Below are 21,440 nucleotides of genomic sequence, written 5' to 3' on the forward strand. Positions count from 1 at the left end.
CCCCACCCCTACAGCCTTGCTGCTTTCATCCCATATGGTCTCTCTCTTGGACTGTCTATGGTGGAGGAAAGCTGCTCAACACACAGAATCTGGGAAATAGAGAGCAGTGGAAGATGCCAAAGAGGAAGAGGCCAGTGGCACCTCATTCATGAACTTGATTATTTCCAAGATTCTGGTCACAAACTGAGTGGGATGAGAACCAAATCAAATTCAATGGTTAGGTTCAATGTTGACCTTATAGGGAAATTTGATTGGGTTCTTGTCCAATTCAGTTCCAGCCAGAATTGTAGAGAGAAATGAGTTTGGGAACAGAAGTTCCCTAAGCAAGAGCTTGGAGCAAAGTATTTCAAGTCCTGAAAGAAAACAACTTTCAACCCAGACTGATGTACAAAACTATCACCAAAATTGTCTTTAAGAATTAATAGAGAAATAAGATACTTCCATGACAAAGGACAACTAAAGAAATTCATGACCACCAAGCCAGCTCTACAAAGTGTTCTGAAAGATATTCTAGAAAGATAACAAAGAGTACAATTCCAAGAACACTGACAGAAAGAAGCCACCAGGCAGGGTAAGAAAAAGAAGAAATACAAGGAACCAATACCAGGAAAAGAATATGACAAGGATAACCCAATGCATATCAGTTATAACCATTAAGGTAAATGGTCTCAATTCACCAATCAAAAGAACAGTCTGGCAGAATGGATCAAGAAACAAGATCTAATAATATGCTGCATGCAAGAAACACATTTAACTCAAAAAGAAATTTATAGACTGAAAGTCAAAGGATGGAAAACAATACTCCATGTGACAGAAAGCCAACAAAAACAGGAGTAGTTATTCAATTTGCAGACATGTGAACTTGAAGCCAAGACTGATCAAAAGCGTTAAGTAAGTTCACTACATTATTGGTCAGAGAAAAGTCCAAGAAGATATATGCACCAAATAGAAGCACCCAACTATATAAAAGCAATATTAATGTACATGAAAAATCTAATAAGCATTAACACAGTTGTAATGGGGGAACTTAACAATCCCTGTTACAAATAGATATATCAAGTAGATAAGAAAATCAAAGAAATATCAAAACTGAATCAAATCTGTAAACAAATGGATTTGGAAGATGTCTAAATGTCTTAGTGTTCCACCCTACAACATCAGAATACACATTCTTCTCAGCTGTGTATGAAACATTCTCCAAAATAGACCACATACTAGCTCATAGAACATGCTTAAGTAAATGCAAAGGAACTGAAATTATCCCATGCATATTATCAGACCATAGTGCAATAAAATTGGAAATCAATGGTAAAAGATGCCACAAAAACTCCACAAACACATGGAAATTAAGTAACACCCTACTGAACGAACAACCAATGGGTCACAAATGAAATTAAATAAGACATTAAGACAGTCTCTACAATTAAATGATAATGACAATACAACATACCAAAACTTATGAGACACAATGAAAGCAGACCTAAGAGGGAAATATACAACAGTGAATACCTATGTCAAGAAAATAAATCAAGCACAAATAACCAACTTAATGTTGAACTTCAAACTTCTAGAAAAAGAGTAGACTAAGCAAAAAGTTCATATGAGGGAGGAAATTATAAAGATCAGAGCAGAAATTAACACATTGGAGACTAAAAAAAGATACAAAGAACCCATAAATCAAAGAGCTGCTTCTTTGAAAGATTGAATAAAATCGACAAACCCTTAGCCACACTTATCAAAATGAAGGAATTGAATAAAATTGAAGGATTTTAATTTAAAAATGAAGGATTGAATAAAATCGACAAACCCTTAGCCACACTTATCAAAATGAAGAAAAGACTAATATTAATACAATTAGGAATGAAAAAGGTGAAATCACAATAGATCCTGCAGAAATATAGAAGGTCATGAACACCTAATTCAAGAGCCTTTCTTCTAATAAGATGGAAAACACATAACAAACGGACAGATTCCTAGATACATACAAATTACCAAAGCTGAATCAAGAAGGTATAAAAATTCTAAATATCCCAGGATCAGTCAATGAAATTGAAAATGTAATTAAAAACCTACCAACAAATGAAAGCCCAGGTCCTGATGAATTCACTGATGAATTCTACAAGAAATTTAGAGAAGATCTAATGCTGTTATTCCTCAAACTCTTTCATGAAACTGAAAGTGAAGCAGTACTCCCAGACTCATTCCTGGCAGCAATATTACCTGATATCAAAACCAGAGAAGGATCCAACTAAGAAAGAGAACTACAGGCCAATTTTCCTAATGAACATAAATGCAAAAATCCTCAATAAGATAATGGCAAACACAATGCAGCAAGTCATCAAGAGGATTATACACTATGACCAAGTATGATTCATCCCAGGGATGCAGGGATGATTTAACATATGCAAATCAACAAATGTAATACACCATATCAAGAGCCAAAGACAAAAATCATAAAATCATCTCAATAGATGTAGAAAAATCATTGGACAAAACCCAATACCCATTCATGATAAAATCTTACAGAAAATTGGAACAGATGGTCTTTATCTCAATCTGATAAAAGCTATCTATGACAAACCAATAGCCAACATACTAAATAGTCAAAAATTGAAAGCTTTCACTGTATCAGGAAAAGGACAAGGGTGTGCACTATCACCACTCTTATTCAATATAGTTCTGGAAACATTAGCCAGAGCATAAGACAAGAGAAAGAAATAAAAGGAATAAAGATAGGAAAGGAAGAAGTTAAATTATTATTATCTGCAGATGACATGATATTCTACACAGAAGATCCCCAAAAAGCCAGGAAAAGACTTCTGGATTTGATAACCACATTCAGTAGTGTAGCTGGATACAAAGTCAGTACTCAAAAATCAGTAGTACTCCTGTACACAAGCAACAAACTCATTGAGACAGAAATTAGGAAAATAACATCTTTCACAATAGCATCTAAAAAACCCCTTAGAATCAACCTAACACAGGAAGTAAAAGATCTCTACATTGAAAACTACAGTACTCTGAAAAAGGAGATCAAAGAGGATATCAGAAAATGGAAAGACACCCCTGGCTCTTGGGTAAGAACTAACATAGTGAAAATGGCCATACTCCAAAAATTGCTCTGCAGATTTAATACAATCAAAATACCATAAGTATACCTTACAGAACTACAGAAAACATTCATAAAGTTCATTTGGAATCAAAAGAGACCTAGAATATAAAAAACAATTCTAGGCAACAAAGGCAAGGCAGGAGGCATCACAATCCTTGACTTCAAACTATACTACAGAGCTACTGTGTTAAAAACAGCATGATACTGGCAAAAAAAAAAAAACAAACAAAAAACAAAACAGACCTGAGTATCAGTGGAACAGATTATAAGATGCAGAAACAACTTCAAATACACTCAGCCATCTTATCTTTGACAAAGGGCCAAACATATGCACTGGAAGAAAGACAGCCTCTTTAATAAATGATGCTGTGTTGGGGACCAGGGGATATGAAATTTTACTACGCTGGGGACCAGCGTACACGGATGAGGCCAGTATGATCCTGCTTTAAGAACAGAAGTATGCTGAAGGCTGTTATATTTCCTGGCTGCACAGAGAAGGTTCACATCTGCAGTACTCTTAAGGCAAGATAACATCTGCTGAGGACAATGTGAAGGACACATGCATCTGTAGCAGAGGGAAGAACTTGTTTTCTACTAACTTTTCCCTGTCTACCTCAGTCAAACTCCACCACCTGTTCTCCCATACTCATCACTTGCTAATAAAAGTGGGCCAACCACTGATATGGGTGTGTCTATTCCCAAGACACAGGTTCCTCCCAGCCCCTTTGTACCTTGAATATTGTCTTTTGTCTTTCTTTATTCTCCATCACCCCCTGCACCCGGGTATCCAGGAGTCTGATCAGCCCCTGGAAATTGGTGCCAATCAGAGAACATGAGACTTGGAGGGGAAGGCCCACCAGAGAGGGAAGTAATGATGTAGATGTTGGGGGATTCTGTGGGACAATTTTAGAGTTGGATGAATAGAAGTGAAAGAAAGTAGCAGCGCTGCAGAAAAACTTTTCTAAGTGGAATAATGAGGCAGAATTTGTCAGGAAGGGAACAAGGATATGTGCAGTTGTTGTGCATATTGTTGAAACGGGCAGGGGCTCAAGTCAGTACCAATTCCCTTTCAAAAACGTTGCAAGATATTATGAAGTATAACTCATGGTTTCCCCAAGCAAGAAATTTGGACATGGAGAATTGGGATAGAGTGGCAAAAATTTGAGAAGGCCCCATACTAGTGGAGAAGAGATTGCCCCATACACACTTTTAATGTAGAGTTGGGTGAAATCCATATTGGGACCTCTGTGTTCTGCAATGGTTACTGCATCTACTACTGCTCCTTCTAACGAGGAAAAGGGAAATGATCATAAAAAAGATACTCTTTCATGGCTCACACTTCTGGAATTCCCAAAGGCTAGCATGGGCCATCCTTGCTTATCTAAGTACCAGCAACTTATTTAGCAAGCTATGATGGCTGAGGACTCATTGGGCCTTGTTGTTTTCTTTTCATTGTTAAACAAGACCCAAATCATCCTCAACAAATGATACATGAACATCACAGGACAGAATAGAAAATTTTAAAAGAATTGAAACAGAGTATAATAAATAATGGAGTCCAAGGAACTTTTACACTGGAACTCTTGGATCCATTTTGGGAGCCCTTCATTAACCCTACAAGATATTAAACACCATGCCCATTCCTGTCTCTTGGCAGGCCAATACTTTCATTTTAATGTTCAACTACAAAAGCTTGCAGTACAACAGGCAGGCAGAAATAGGGAAGCAGGAAGACCAGGAATCACAGAAGATATGCTGCTAGGAACACGATCTTAAGCAGATCTTGCACAACAATTAGTTTATCCATTTATACTAACAAAGAACACAACCAGATAAATTTGATGATGAATAGGTATGGGCTAGAGTTCCCAAAGAGAGTACTCCAGTTCAGTCCTTTTTTATATATTTTACAGGGATCTTAGGAACTTATGCTCAATTACTTACTAGATTACAGGAGGCAGTCCACAGATCCCTCATTCACAGCAGCTGAAATTATCATGCTTCAACTGGCTTTTGAGAATGTAAACACAGACATTAAACAGGCCCTTAGGGTGTTCAGGGCCACAAAAAATCACGGAAATTACTTAAAAGCTTGTCAAGATGTAGGAACCAAATCTTATAAAAGTTCAATCTTAACCCAGCTATGTCAAGTTGATAGGGGAAAGAAAACTAAACCAACACCATTTTGTGTTCTAGTGCCATTTTAAAGTTTAAGTTTCAGCTTCTTTGTTTCTTGTACATGTTGTCATAGTTACCTAACCTGATACCAGCCCATGCTCTGTCATAAGACTGCTTGTCCCCTATATAAAATGTCAAACACCTTTGTTCCTTTGTCACAAGCTAAGCCTGTGCTTTGTAGTCTTTCTATAGCTGCACTAAATCATATCAGCAGCCCCCCCATAGACCCAGTATTAGACCTGGAACTGGAACTGTATAACTATCCTCCCCTCCTGCCCTTCAGGGTTGGCACTCAGTCATATACTGGGTGCCCACTGCCAGCCCCTAATAAACTTGCTTGTCTCTGCATCTGGCCTCCACAGGTCACTCAATTAAATAAGTGCCTTTGCTGCAATAAAATTTTACAAGGAGGGACAAAAATGTCAATATTCAATGTTTTAATCATGGGAAAACAGGACATGTTCATAAACAATGTATTGCTCCAGCCAAGTCAGGGGGCAAATATCCACCTCCCTGTGGGAGGGAATACCAATCGAGCTCGCAGTCTACCCTTGATGCAATAAAGGAAATCACTGGGCGAAGAACTGTTGTTCCAAATATCATAAATATGGCACTTCCCTATGGAAAACAGGAATCATCCCTGGGCCCTTCAAACAACTGGGGCCTTTCCAGTTCAGGCAGTCCATCTTAAGTCATCAATAGGATGTTACTTCCCTCACTCTCAGAACACCGGAAAATGCAAAATTAGATCTCCCTGCAGCTCAAAGAGTAATGTTTATTGGGGGGCATAAGCCAGAAAAAATATCCACAGGAATATGGGGATCATTATATGAGGATATTGTTGGACTGATTATGGGGAAAAGTAGTTTAAATTTATAGGGCATTACCAGGGTACCTGGGACAACTGACTCTGATTATGAAGGAGAAATTCTAGTTGTAGTGAATTCCTGGACATTTGGGCCTTTAAGTCATGTGACTGTATAAAAGCAATCTTTTACAGCAATAAAGTAAAAATCTTTCAGGTCTATACCTAGTATCAAATTTAAGGAACCCATGAGTAGATATCAGTGAACAGTCTTGTCTCAAAAAATGAATAGCCCCACACTATGCCAACATTTGTAAGTTGAGCACTATACCTGCTTGACAGAAATATCTTCAGACTTATATTATCCATTATATGGATGACATACTGTTGTCCACAGCATCCAAAGTAGAGCTACATACTGTTTCCCACCATTAAGAAAAATCTTAAGAGTAGTGGTCTATGCATAGCTCCTGATAAGGTATAGACTTCTAGGCCTTACTTGTATTTGGGAACCCCATCTACAAAGCAGGTGGTAGAATCCCAAAAGATAAAAATAAGACACAATTGTTTATTAACTTTAAATGATTTCCAAAAATTATTGTGAGATATTAATTGGTTTGAGAATGGCTGCTGATTATAATTGATCTAAAATATTCCTTTTTTGCAATCCCACCTGATTGTTAATGTTTTGCTTTCTCTGTACCTAGTATCAATTTTAAGGAACCCATGAGTAGATATCAGTGAACAGTTTTGCCTCAGGGAATAATGAATAGCCCCATGCTATGCCAGCATTTTGTAAATTAAGCCTTACTGCCTGCTCACCAGAAATATCCTCAGACTTATATTATCCATGATATAAATGACATATTGTTATCCACAGCATCAGAAGCACAGCTACATGTTTTGTTTGCTATAGTCAAGAGATATCTTAAGAGTCATGATCTCTATGTAGCTCCTGATAAAGTACAGACCTCCAGCCCTTATCTGTATTTAGGGATCCTACTTACAGAACAGATGGTGAGACACCAAAAGACAAAATAAGACATGATTTTTTGCTAACCCTGAATGATTTTTAGAAATTATTGGGTGCATTAACTGGATTTGGCCTAAGTTAGGTATTGTTACATACCAATTAAAACACCTTTACAATATCCTATAGGGTGACCTTCAGATCAATTCACCATGGCAGTTAACTCCCAAAGCACAACAGGAATTACAACTGGTAGAAAAAATGTTACAGTAGTGACAAGTATATCTAGTTAATGATCATCAACTTCTCATTTTAAATGTCTTAGACACCCCATGCTCCCCTACTGGGCTTTCAAGAGTTTTATAATTCTATTATTTCCCATTGAATGGCTGCACTTTCATCGTCAAATAACAAAAGCCTTACCTTTATATACTGAACAGATGATAAAAATAGTACTAGTCAGAAGAACTCATTATAATCAATTGTTTGGAATTGACCTTCTCTGATTATTTTGACCTTGGAGTAATCTCAATATTCAGTTCTGTTACTTATTGGCAAATTGCTTTTGCTGATTTTATAGGACACATTAATAATCACTTTCCTAATGACCCCACCTTCCAATTTTTTCTAAAACATCCATGTATAAAGAGCCTATTCCTCATGTAATCAACCTATTTTACAGATGGTTCCTCTAACAGGAAGGTGGTTATCTGGAGCAAGGACTTTCAACACGTCATTTTTACCCCAGGGCTATCAGCTCAAAGATAAAAATTATCACCATTTTATAGATTAGAGAACTTACTAAATTGACCCCATAAATATCATTAGTGATTCAGCTTATGTAGTGATTCTTAAATAACAGCTGGAAAGTGCTACTTTAAAAGCTAATCTAGACCTTCCCTTGTTTAATCTGCTTATTAGGTTACAAAGGACAATTCAAAGTCACTCTGACACATTTTATATTGGGCATATTAGGTCCTATTCTTTTTTTGTGTGTGTCGTTTTTTTGAAACAAGGCCTTATTATGTAGTTCAGGCTGGCCTTGAGCTCACTTTGTAGCACAGGCTCGTCTCGAACTCACAATGGTCCTCCTGCCTCAGCCGCCCAAGTGTTGGGATTACAGGCGTGCATCACCATTTACCGAGACCCTTGGCCTATGGCAATCAGTAGGTCAATTCACTGGTGCCTTATGTTACCTCCTTTGATTTAGCAAGACAGTCTCATTCCTATCATCATCAAAATAGCAAAGCTCTAACAAAAGAATTTCAATTATCTCTGTCACAAGCTAGAAAAATTGTCATGTCCTACCTGCCAACACATTCCTCATCCCATTCATTAGCAAATGAATGTTACTCACATCCCATCTTTTGGATGGTTACAATGCATTCCTGTCTCTATAGATACTAAGTCTCACATAATTTACAATACCTGCCACAGGGGCAAAATGGTAGGACATATTCAACAACATTGCTTATCTGTTTTTGCTGCTATGGGAGTAACTGATACAATCAAAACTGATACCCTCATACATTGGCAAGGCTTTATCCTCTTTCTTTCAACTTTGGCATATTAAACATCTCAAGGGTATCCCTAACTCCCCTACCTTACAATCAATCTATTCACCTCTGGGAACATATAAAAAAGCACATAAGGGCTGCTATGCACAGTAATATTTCTATGGACCTAAAAGCCTAACAAAAGGAAGTATTATCTATGTCTCAACAAAGCCATAATTTCACTGAGCAAATTCAAGATTGGGACGAGTTTGCAAATACTTTTGATCACCTTGATCAGTCGAATTACCTCAAGCCCTATTTTGGATTCTACACTAGATTGATTACATTAATATGCTTGTGTCTTTCATTTGTGTGCCTACTCTGCTACAGAGGACACCAAACCTGACAATGCCTAGATGCTATTTAAACTCTTACAATTACAGAAACTAAAAGGGGGAATTGTTGGGGACCAGAGAATATGAAACATTTTACCATTCTGGGGACCAGGCTATGTGACTGAGGCCAGTGTGACCTTGCCTTAGGAACAGAAGTATGTGGAAGACTGTCATACTTCCTGGCTGCAAGAGAAGGTTCATTTCTGCAGTACTCTTAAGGCAAGAAAACATCTGCTGAGGACAATGTGAAGGACACAGGCATCTGGGGCAGAGGGAAAAACTTGTTTTCTATTAACTTTTCCCTGTCTACCCCAGTCAAAGGCCACCACCTGCTCTCCTGTGCTCCTCACTTGCTAATAAAAGTAAGCCAACCACTGAAATTTATGTGCCTATTCACTAGAGACAGGTTCCTCATGGTACCCTTGTACATTAAAGATTGTCTTTCTTTATCTTCCACCCTCCCTCCAGGTATCCGGGTACTGATCAACCTCTGGCAGTGCTGGAAAAACTGGCTCTTCATATGCCAAAAACTAAAACTAGAACCATGTCTCTCACCATGCACTAAGCTAAAATCAAAATGGATCAAATATCTAAATATTAAAACAGAAACACTAAATCTGCTGGAAGAGAGAATAGGTACAACTCAAAGACATATGTGTAGGCAAAGACTTCGTGAACAAAACCATGACTGCACGGGAAATACTACAAAGAATCAACAACTGGGATCTCATCTTACTAAAAAGCTTTTGGACAGTAAAAGAAATCACAAACAGAGTGAAAAGACAACCCACAGAGTGGGAAACATTTTAGCCAGCTGTTCCTAAGACAAAGGACTAATATCTAGACTATATAAAGAACTGAAAAAAAAATCAGAATCCCCAAATTCAAAGACCCAGTCCAAAAATGGGTATCTGAGATGAATAGACACTTCTCAGAAGTACAAATGGCAGATAAATATATAACAAATTTTCAACATCACTTGTCATTTGATAAATGCAAATTAAAACAATGCTGAGATTCTATCTCAGTCCAAAAAACAACCAATAACAAATGCTGACAGGGCTGTCGGGAAAAAAGAACACTTCTCCACTGTTGGTGGGAGTACAGACTGGTGCAACCACTGTGGAAATCGGTATGGAGTTTCCTCAAAAAACTAGGACTAGATATCCCATTTGACCCAGCTATTTCCCTTCTTGGTATCTTCCCAAAAGAATTACAAGCATCATATCGCAGTGATACATGTGCACTCATGTTTATAGCAGCACAGTTTGTGATAGCTAAATCTTGGAAACAACCCAAATGCCCATCAAACTGATGGATTTAAAAATGTAGTTTTTAAAAAGCATATATACTTGTGTGTTACTCAACTATAAAGAATGGTAAAGTTGAGATATTTATAGCTAAATGGATGAACCTTCAGACCATCATTACAAGTGAAACAAATGGAACACGTTGTGTAAATAACACATTATCTTTCTGGTATGAGAAACAAATTGTAAATAAGAAGCAAAATGTACAAAAGATACTGTGAAATAGTAAGAAGTTGTTCAAAAGCAAAGGAGAACTAGGGAGGAGCAAAAGGACAAATGAAAGGAAAGGAAAAAAGGAGAAAAGGGGGGGTAAAATGGAAACAAAACTGTGTGAATAATGAGGGGAAGACCGGTGGAAGGAAGGGGAAGGGAATGGGAAAAAAAGATGAATCAAGATATATCATGTACCGGTACAAATTCCCTATAATGAATGTGATCATTATGTGTACCTAAATTATAACAATAAATTTAATTAAATTAAAAGTAAATAAATAAAAATAATAAAGAATATTCTTGGGCAAAGGAAAAGCAAGAGAATCTGTTGCCAACAGATATGCTCCAAGATTATTAGCTGATACATAACAAAACCCCTGCTGGGTGGGTTAGACTATCATTCTAACCCATCTGACAACACGGCACACAAAGACAAAAGAAAGACAGAGAATATTCTGTAGTTGAGGAGCTCTGGGATGGCCCAATGTTCTCTGTGGAACAAAAGGCATTGTCTCCAAAATCTCATGGTTTTTATTGGTATCAATCAGGAAGGTGGGTGGAGGTCCTGAAGGAGAGCATAGGGAAAAGAAACTTTGTAGTCATACCAGGCACAGAGGCCTCCAACTAGCAATGCACAGATAGTTTTGACGTATGTAAGGCTGGCATCTTTACTGCCAGGAACATTTGTTTCAATATAGCCAGCTCTACATGGCTTAGTAAAGAAGGTGAGAGGTCAGGGACAGGTTGTGGCAAGGACTTTGTTTCTCAGAAGAAAACAGCATGGTGGTCTCCCACAGATACTGACAAAACCCTTATAAAATATACACATAAAGACAAATAACTAGAGTTATTTTAACAATATTGTAAAAGAATAAAGAAGAGAGAATCGTTCTTCCTGATTTCAAAACTTATAATACAGCTATGTCAGCTATGTCTAAAGATTTTTGTGTGCTGATCTTGCATCCTGCTACTTTGCTGAAATTGTTAATTAATTCTAGGAGCTTTTTGTTGGAGTTCTTTGGGTCTTCTATGTCATCTGCAAATAATGATAATTTGAGTTCTTTTCCCATATGTGTCCCTTTCATTTCTTTCTCTTGCCTAATTGTTCTGGCTAATGTTTCAAGTACTAAATGAAATATCTAAGAATTAACCTAACCAAGGAAGTGAAGGATCTCTACAAAGAAAACTACAGTACTTTGAAAAAGGAGATTAAAGAGGACATCAGAAAATGGAAAGATGTCTCTTGCTCCTGGATAGGCAGAACCAATATTATCAAAATGTCCATAATTCCAAAATTTTTATATAGATTCAAAGCATCCCAATCAAAATACCAACAGCATATTTTACAGTCCTAGAGAAAACAATCTTAAAATTCATATGGAGCCAGAAGAGACCCCAAATACTGAAAGGACTTTTGGGCAAAGCAAGCAGCCTGGCAATGTCTGGCTTTAAGCTATACTACAAAGGAATAGTGATAAAAATGACATGGTACTGGGACTAAAACAGACACGTGGATCAACTGAACAGAATGGAGGATACAGAAACCCTCCTCAGATACATCCAACTATTTGATCTTCAACAAAAGTTCCAAAAGCATATGCTGGAGGAAAGATACCCTATTCAACAAGTGGTTTGGGAATTTGCCAAAGAATGAAACTGGGCCCTTATCTCTCACTGTGTACTAAGTTAAAATCAAAATGGATCAAAGATCTAAACATTAAAACAGAAACATTAAACTTTCTGGAAAATAAAATAGGTAAAACCTTTGAAGACATAGGTATAGGAAAGGATTTTCTCAACAGAACCCCAACTGAACAAGAAATAACAGTAAGAATCAAAAAATGAAATTACATTAGACTAAAAGGTTCTGTACACCAGAAGAATCAAGCAGCAGAGTGAAGAGGAAACCTGCTGAGTGGGGAAAAATTTTTGCCAGCTATTCCTCAGACAGAAGACTAATATTCACAATATACAAAGAACTTGTGTAAATTAAACCATCTAAAATTAAAGACCCAGTCAAGAAATGGGCTAGAGAAAAGAACAGACACTTCACAGAGGAAGAAATACATAACATTAACAAGTATATGAAAAAAATGTTCAACATAGAAAAACGCAAATTAAAAGAATGCCAAGATTCTGTCTTACTCCAGAAAAAATGGCATTAAGAAATCAAACAATAACAAACCCTGTCATGGCTGTGGTGAAAAAGGAATCCTCCTGCATTGCTGATGGGAATGCAAACTAGCACAACCATCATGGAAATCAGTAAGAAGATTTCTCAAAGAATTGAAATTAGAAATTCCATATGATCCAGCTATTCCTCTGCTAGGTTTCTTCCCCAAAGAGCTTAAGGCATACTACAGTGATATATGCATGCCAATGTTTATAGCAGCACAATTAGTCATAGCTAAATCCTAGCCTGTATAGCCATCAACTGATGAATGGATATACAAAATGTGGTATGCACATTTTGGAATACTAATAATGGAATACTATTCTGCTATAAAAAATGACAGATATGTAGGAAAACAGATGCACCTGGAAAATACAATACTGAGTGAAAGAAAGCAGACACACAAGTTTAATTACTGTATGATATCTCTCATTTGAGCAAGGCATAGTTCAAAGAAATGATAAAGGCATAGTTCAAACAAAGAAATGATAAAGGATGGATAGAAAGGGACAGGGGAACAGATCTTGTCCAACAGGAAAGTGGCCTAAGGGAACAAGAGGAAGGGTGAGGAAGAGGGGAAGGAGCAATGAGAGGAATAAATATGTGCCATGTACAGGATCCTAATAACTCCAATCAATGTAAACATTTAAAAGCCAAATTTAAGAATCTTTGGAATACAAAAGGGTCTTGAGATAGAGACTAAAGACGCAGAAAATTTACTCAGTGGAATAATAGCAGACTATTTCCTAAACCTTGAAAAAGATAGGCACACCAAGGTACAAAGGCCATGCAGAACCCCAAACAGATGTGACCAGAAAAGAACCTCTCCACTTCATCTCATAGTTAAAATGTCAAAAGTCAAGAGCAAAGAAATAATATTGGAAGCTGTGAGAAAGCAAACTTGCCTGAATAACAGTAGATTTCTCAGCAGAAATTTGAAGGGCAAGAGCTCATGAGAAATGTACCTCAAGCTCTGAAAGAAAGTAATTGCTGTAGATACCAAAGCTAGCCTTTAGAATTGGAGAAATGAAGATCTTACAAATTAAGTGAAAACTAAAGGGATTCATGACCACTAAGCCGAAACTTCAGAAGATATTTAAAGTATCATTTTCAAATTTAAATAAGTGAGATGACATGAATGTAGAAGAGAAACCCTTAGAGGAAGAGGACTGGAGGAGTGGAGTGGAAAGGGGGAAGGGACAGAAGGAGGAGATGATCAAAGTATGTTAAAGTGCAATCCAAAGTGGAATGTCAAAGTATGCCAAAGTGAAATCTACTATTCTATACAAACAACATTCACTAATTTTAAGAAGTCATCAGTAAAAAACAATTCAATTCAAAACCAGAGAAAAGACAAGGGACATTTCACCAAAGAGGATGCATAGATGGCACATAAATATATGAAAAAGATATTCAACACCAGGGAAATGCAAACTGAAACCATAATGAGATATTGCCATGCATCTAGGATAATGTCTAAAATAAAAAATGGTGACAACATCAAATGGCTTCAAGGATGTTGAGAAACTCAAACCTGTCTGGTGGGAACAAAAACTAAAAACAGTTTTGCAGTTTCTCTAAAAAATAAACATGCAACTACCATATAACTACTAACTCTGGGCATTTACCTCAGAGGAAAGAAAACCTGAGTTCCCAAAACCTCAGCACAAATGCTTGTGGCAGCTTTCTATGAAAGCCATCAACTAGGAAACACCTAGGTATACTTCAGTGTTTAAGCGAAGCACTTAAACAAAGTGTGCGGTCGGTCCATCCACATCACGGAAAGCTACTGAGAGTTAGAAAGGAACGAGTAACATAAGAAGTGGCCCCAAGGAACCTTCAGAGTTCTGCTGGAGTCAGTCCCAAAGGCTATCTACTATATAATTTCATCTTTATTACTTTTAAAGACCACTTTATAGAAGTATGACTGACATTCTAACAGCTGTACATATTTAGTGCATACAACTTGATACGTCTGGAGATAAGCATAGATCTCTGAAGCATCACTTTAATCCATGCAATAAAGCTCCAAAATTTCCTCTCATCTTCTTCATTTATTATTACTTGTGGTAAGAGTGTTCATGAAAAGACTAATATGTAGAAATGGGGAAGAGGTGAGTGGTAGCCACAAGTTGCACAGAGAGTAGAGTGAAGGGAATTGGGTTCAGATTTCAAAGGCCGACACAGTAGACCCTGAGGTGGCAGAGACAATCAGTGTCTTGACTATGTTGATGTTAATATCCTGATTCCATAATGTACCCTAGTTTTGAAAACTGCTATCATCTTGGGAGAAACTGGGTGAACGGTACAGTGGATCTCTGTATGCTCACAACTACATCTGAATCCAAAATTATAGGAAAATAAGAACTTTAATAAAAACAACAGGAAAGAAAACACGTGGCTGTTCTGCTACTACAAAATAGGGTTAACTGTCACCTGTCTTGAGTGATTTAATCATTCCTCCTTTTGGAAGCAAAAGTAAGACAAAGTAACCAAGCGAACTCACCAGGTTCCCTGAAGCATTTATGGCCAGAGAAAAATACATTGGGGAATGTAGTAAGTATTTAAGTATCTTTGAAAACATAAAGAAGGCACACTGTGAAGCTGATGTGTAGCTCAGTGGTAGGGCATGAGTTCAGTAAGTTGGAGGCCCTGGTTCAACCCCCAGCACCAGAAAAGAAAAAGATGAGTTAAATTTAATTGTGACAACAGGACATGGCTTTCCTATCACTAAAGGGACAAGAAATCATATCTGCTTCTATATTACTGTTTTTGCTTTATTTTTGCAGTTTTTACTTTTTATTAGTACACATTTGTATTATACAATGATTACATTTTTTGTTGCGAGTCAGTATATGTACATAACAGATCTCAACTCTTTTCATCTACCTTCTCTCCTCGACCTCTCCCTTCCTCTACCTCTTGATCTCCTTTCCATTTGAGAAAGTTCTATCTCCCTACTTCTGATTATCTTTTATTTTGTTTATAGTTTTGATCTCTCAGATAAGAGAAACAATGTGATATTCAAACTTGTATATTTGATTTATTTCACTTAACATTATGGTCTTGAGGGGCATCCATTTTCCTATAAATGATTCAACTTTTATCCTTCTCCATTATATGTGAATACTACATTTTCTCTACCTAGTCAATGGGTGTACAGGCTGTTTCTAAGATTTAGCTATTGTAAGTTGTGCTTCTATAAACATGGGCATACACATATTACTGTAACATTAACTCCTTTAGGCAGTTACCTAGAAGGGGACTAACTGGGTCAAATGGAATTTCTAGTTTTAGTTTTTTGAGGAATCTCCATACTGATTTCCATAGTGGTTGTGCTAGTTTACATTCTCACTAACAATAGTGAGAAGGGTTTTCTTCCCCTACAGCCTTGCCAGCATTTACTATTATTTGATTTCTTGATGATGGCCATTCTTTCTGGGGTAGGATGGACGCTCAGTGTTAATTTGCATTTCTCTACTGGCCAGTGATGTTGAGCACTTCTCCATGTACTCTGTACTTCCTCTATAGAGTATCCATCTCACTTACCCATTTTTGATAGGGTCTTTTACTTGGGGGGGGGTTCTAATTTTTTTGAGTTCTTTCTATATTTTAGATATTAGAGATGTTACTCACTCCTCTGTCTGAAGAATAACTGCCAAGTTTTTTCCCAATTCTGTAGGTTGTCTTTTCACTCTATTGGCTGTTTCCCTTGCTATGCAGCAATCTTTTAATTTTATTTGATCCCATTTACTGAGTCTTGGTCCTATTTATTGTGCCACTGGGTTTTTGTTCAGAAAGTCCTTGCCTAACTTCAAGAGTTTTACCTATTTTATCTTCCAAAAGATTATTTCTGTTAACATTTATATAATTGATCCATTTTGATTTTAGTGTCTAGATACAGTTTTTGCATATAAATATTTAATTTTCCCAGAACCATTTAATAAAGAAACTGTTTCCTCCAATGTATGTTTTTGGCTCCTTTGTCAAAGATCAAATAGCTGTATGTGCCTGGAGTTGTTTCTGCTTCCTCTATTCTGTTCCATCGATCCACGTCTGTTTTAATGTCAGTGCCATGCTGTTTTTACCATTGTAGTTTTGTAATATAACTTTAAATCCAAGATTTTGATACCTCTTGCTTTGCTCTTGTTACCCAGAACTGCTTTCACCAGTCTGAGTCATTTCTGGCTCCATATGAATTTTAGGATTTTTTTTTCTTTAGTTCTGTGAACAATGATGTTGATATTTTGATTGTGATTGTGTTAAATCTAGGTATCAGTTTTGGAAGTAAAGACATTTTGACAATTTCAGAACTTCTTAACCAAAAATTTGGGATATCTTTTCATTCTCTTGTTGTCCTCTTTGATCTCCTTTTCCAGGGTAATGTAGCTTTCACTGTAGAGGTCTTTCACTTTGTTGGATAGGTTAATTACTAAATATTTAATTCTCTTGATGCTATTATGAGTGGTAGTATTTTCCTAATTTCCTTCTCAGTGGTTCATTATTGGGGTATAGGAATGCTATTGATTTTTTTTTGTTAAGTATCCTGCTGCATTGCTGATTAATTCTATGAGTGTTTTGGCGGAATTTTGGGGGTCTTCCATGCAGAGGATCACATCATCTACAAATAATGATGATTTGACCTATTCTTTTCCTATTCTGAGAAGAATGCATTCTGTTGTTGGGTAGAACACTCTGTAGGTATCTATTAAGTTCATTTGTTTGAAGATTTGGTTCAACTCTGGGATTTCTTTGATTTTGTCTAGTTGCTATATTTGTGATAGTCAGGTATTGAGGACCCCACTATAATTGTATTGCTGCTTATCTGGTCTTTTTTATGTCCAGTAGTATTTGTTTTATGAAACTGTGTGTGCCACTGTTTGATGTATATATATTTATAATTTTTATCTCTTCCTGTTGAGTTGTGCTTATTTGCCTCTTCTGATCAGTTCTGGCTAAAAGTCCACTATGAAAACAAAATAGGTATTTCTGCTTGTGTTTGGGTTCCCGTTACATGGAATATTATTTTCCATTCTTTGATTTTTAGTCTATGAATTTCTTTCTGGGTTAAACGTGTTTCTTTTAAATAGCATATTACTGTATTTTGTTTCTTGATCCATTCTGCTAATCTGAGTCTTTTGATTGGGGAATTCTGCTAATTTGAGTCTTTTGATTGGGGAATTCTGCTAATTTTTGATTGGGGAATTCTGCATTTTGATTGGGGAATTCTGCATTTTGTTTCTTGATCCATTCTGCTAATCTGTGTCTTTCGATTGGGGAATTGAGGCATTAAGAGTTATTACTGAAAGGTACTGACTTATTCCTGCCATTGCAGTAATTTCTTGTTGCTCATTCCATGTCTTTCCCTTCTACTGAACTGTTCACCCAAGTAGTATATTCATCCTATTGGATATTTTGTAACTTCCTTTTCTCTTTCTAGGATATCCTTGAGAAATTTCTGGAGTGCTGGCTTTGTGGTCATGAATTTCTTTAGGTGCTGTCACAGAGATATTTTTCAATCAATTTAAAAAGTTTTGTAGGATGTGTCAGTCTGGATTAGGTGTTGTTTTCTCTTAGAGCTTGAAACACTTCACTCCAAGCTCTCCTGGCCTATAAGGTTTGTACTAAGAAGTCTGCTGTAATTCTAGTGGGTTTTCCATGATAAATGATCCATTGTTAAACAGTTTTTAAAATTCTGTTCTTGTGTTGGACTGCTAGAATTTCAACTGTGATGTATTGTGGAGAGGTTTTGTTTTCCAGTTGTGGCTATTTGGGGATCCATATGCCTCACTTACTTATGTGTTAAATTCTTTTCCCATATTTGGAAGATTTTTGCAATTATTTCTGTAGATAGCTTTTTTAATGCAATTTGTGTTGTCTCCTGATTTTTCATTAATTTCAATTAATCTTAGTCTTTGTTTAACAGCTGTTGGATCTACTTTCAATGTTCTCTTGTTTTTAAGGCATTTCTCATTAACTGATCATAGACACCAGCCCTGTCTTCTAACAATTTTTCCTCACATTGGTCACTTCTACTGCCCATACTTTGAATAGAATTTTTAATCTCTTCAGTTTGTTTGGTACCTTTTCATGGACCTTAATTCTTTTCTATGCTATATATTCATGCTTTGTATTGCTTTATTTAGCTTGGTAGCTTTTTATTAGTTTCTTCTGTAGATTCACTGATCATTTTATTAGAACCAGTTTATTTTATTAGGACAGTTTAGTTATATCTTCTTTGAACTCGCTGACCAATTTATTGATCTTTTTTTCATCTCCTCCATTATGTTTTCAAATAACTCAGTTTTGTGGCTTTTGATTCCTCCCCTTTGGTGCCCCATGGACCAGCTTTGAGGGAGCTGGGAGTTTTGGAAGGCATTTTGTTGCCTTATCGTCTCATGTTTCTATTTCTTTTCTGTGCTGAGGCTTGTGGGTTGATTACAGTGGAAGATGTTGTTGCTAGTATGGGGAACTTTCTAGTTAGTGTCTGCTTTTCAATGAAATAAATGATCCTGCCAATGAAATGAATAATGTTAGATGAAAGTAACAGAAAAGAACAAAAAAGAAAAAGGAAAGGAAATAAAAAACTAAAGGAAAAAAGAAAAATATTAAAGTAAAAAAAAAATGAAAAGGGATGGAGAAAAACAAGAAACAAAACGAGGAAAAATAGGTTCAACATCAAACATCAGTAACAAACACCAAAAAAATAAATAAGGGAGGAAAACTATGTTCAAACATTCCTCTATATATTTCTTTTCATTTGCTGTTTGTAATTCTTCATCTGAGAAGTGTCTTTTCCTCTCTGATTCCTATTTTTGGATTGGGTCTTTAAATTTGAGGGGTCTGATTTTTTTTAGTTCTTTATATATTCTAGATATTAATTCTTTGAGGAATACCTGGTAAGATTTTTTTTCCATTCTGTGGGTTATCTCCTCACTCTATTGGAAGTTTTTAAATATGATGTTATCCCAGTTGTTGATTCTTTGTAACACTTCTTATAGAATCAGCATTTTGTTCATACAATCTTTACCTACACCCATGTCTTCACAAGCTCTATCTTCCAGTGGATTTACTATTGCTGTTCTAATATTTAGATCTCTGATTCATTTTGATTTTATTTTAGTGCATGGTGAGAGACAGAGGTCTAGGTTTAATCTCTGGCATGTGGAAAGTCAATTTTCCCAGCATCATTTACTAAAGAGGCTGTCTTTCTTACAGTGAAGGTGTTTGTCCTCTTTGCCAAAGATAAGGTAGCTGAGTGTGTTTGAAGCTGTTTCTGCATCTTCTATTCTGCTCCAAAACAGCAAACAAATATATGAGAAAATGTTCAACATCACTAGTCATTTGAAAAATACAAATTAAAACAACAGTGAGATTCCATTGCATTCCAGAAAAAACGGTTATCAAGATATCAACCAGTAACAAATGCTGGCGGGGCTGTGGGGGAAAAGTCACTCTGCTCCACTATTGGTGGGAGTGTAAATTGGTATAACCAATATGGAAATCTCTTTGGAGAGTCCTCAAAAAACTAAAACCAGAGGTCCCATTTGACCCAGATATTCCCCTTCTAGATATCCTCCTGAAATAGTTAAAAGCATCATGCCAAAGTGTTTTTTATACACAAGGGAGTACTGCTTTGCCATAAATAAGGATAAACTTGAAGCATTTTTAGGTAAATGGATGAACCTTGAGAACATAATTTTAAGTGAATTCAGACATGCATGTTTCAATATTGCACTGTTTCTCCTCTGTGAGAAACCCAAAGAGTAAATAAGGACCAAAATGGAGGACAGACATTAAGAAGTAGAAAGAAAATGTTCATACAGGAAGGGAAACAAGAAGAGGATAGGGTTAAGGGACAGAAGCCAATAAGGATTTAAAAAATAAAAAAGAATGGGAGGGAAGAAGTCATCTGTATTTCTAAATAAGTGGTTTCCTTCTAGAACCTGCAGTCTTGGAATCCAGCAAGCCATGGTCCCCTCCACCCAGCTTTAAAGTTTGCAGGTCCATGGGGTGACCTTCCTGCTCCACAGGCCCTCCACGAGAAACCCCAGACCAAGATAACCATCTGGGCCGAGGCGCATCTGTGTGGGGCCCTGTGGTGACTAGAACCAAAATGCCAGCCTGGAGTGTTCCAGGGAGACTGTGCTCGCCCACACCGCCACGGTTCCCAGCTGCAACGCACGGAGAGAGCCAGGTATTTCCCAGCCACTCCCTGGGGGCAGTGCGTACGCACCAGGACCCTGCCGCCATTACAGATGGAGTCCTGGCCTCCCTGCTCCCGCGGCAGAGAGGAGGTTTACACTCCGAAGCCCCAGGGTCTTCTCTGGCTGTGGGTGGGGCAAACAGACTCTCAACCCTGCACGCCCTGCGCCGAGTGAGCGAGTGCTCCAAACGGCGCTGACCCGCGGTTTGAGTCTGAGATTTGCCTTCGCCCAGACCCCCTAGCTAGTCGAAGGCTGGGAAAGTCTGTAACCGATACCCATCTGGGCTGCAGCTGGTTCCTCTATGTATCATGATCTGATTGGAGACATAGATTCAGGTGGTTCACAAACTGTAGATCCTGCAGTTTGGGTCTGAATTATGCCTGTACCCTAAATTACCTGGGGACATAGATCACGGACCAGGATCGCCACACCAGTGCAACCTGAGTCAGGCTGTGCACGTGCCCTGAACTGCAAGGGGACACTGGATCAGACGGTCGGCCATCAAATGACACAAGTGCCCATGTCTGAGAACGGGGAAAACTAGATATAAATCAAAAACCGCCGGAAAACCCGAGTCTAAG

The 21,440-nt window shown here is 37.3% G+C and overlaps 1 protein-coding gene across 15 annotated transcripts in view; it reads right to left on the minus strand.

The window, feature by feature from the left end:
* Dnah14 (dynein, axonemal, heavy chain 14) overlaps positions 1–21,440 on the minus strand; it is a 317,770-nt gene that overhangs the window by 272,700 nt on the left and 23,630 nt on the right. The window lies entirely within an intron of this gene.

Source organism: Chinchilla lanigera, unplaced genomic scaffold (genome assembly GCF_000276665.1).
Source record: "Chinchilla lanigera isolate Chin_1 unplaced genomic scaffold, ChiLan1.0 scaffold00119, whole genome shotgun sequence".
NCBI lineage: Eukaryota > Metazoa > Chordata > Mammalia > Rodentia > Chinchillidae > Chinchilla > Chinchilla lanigera.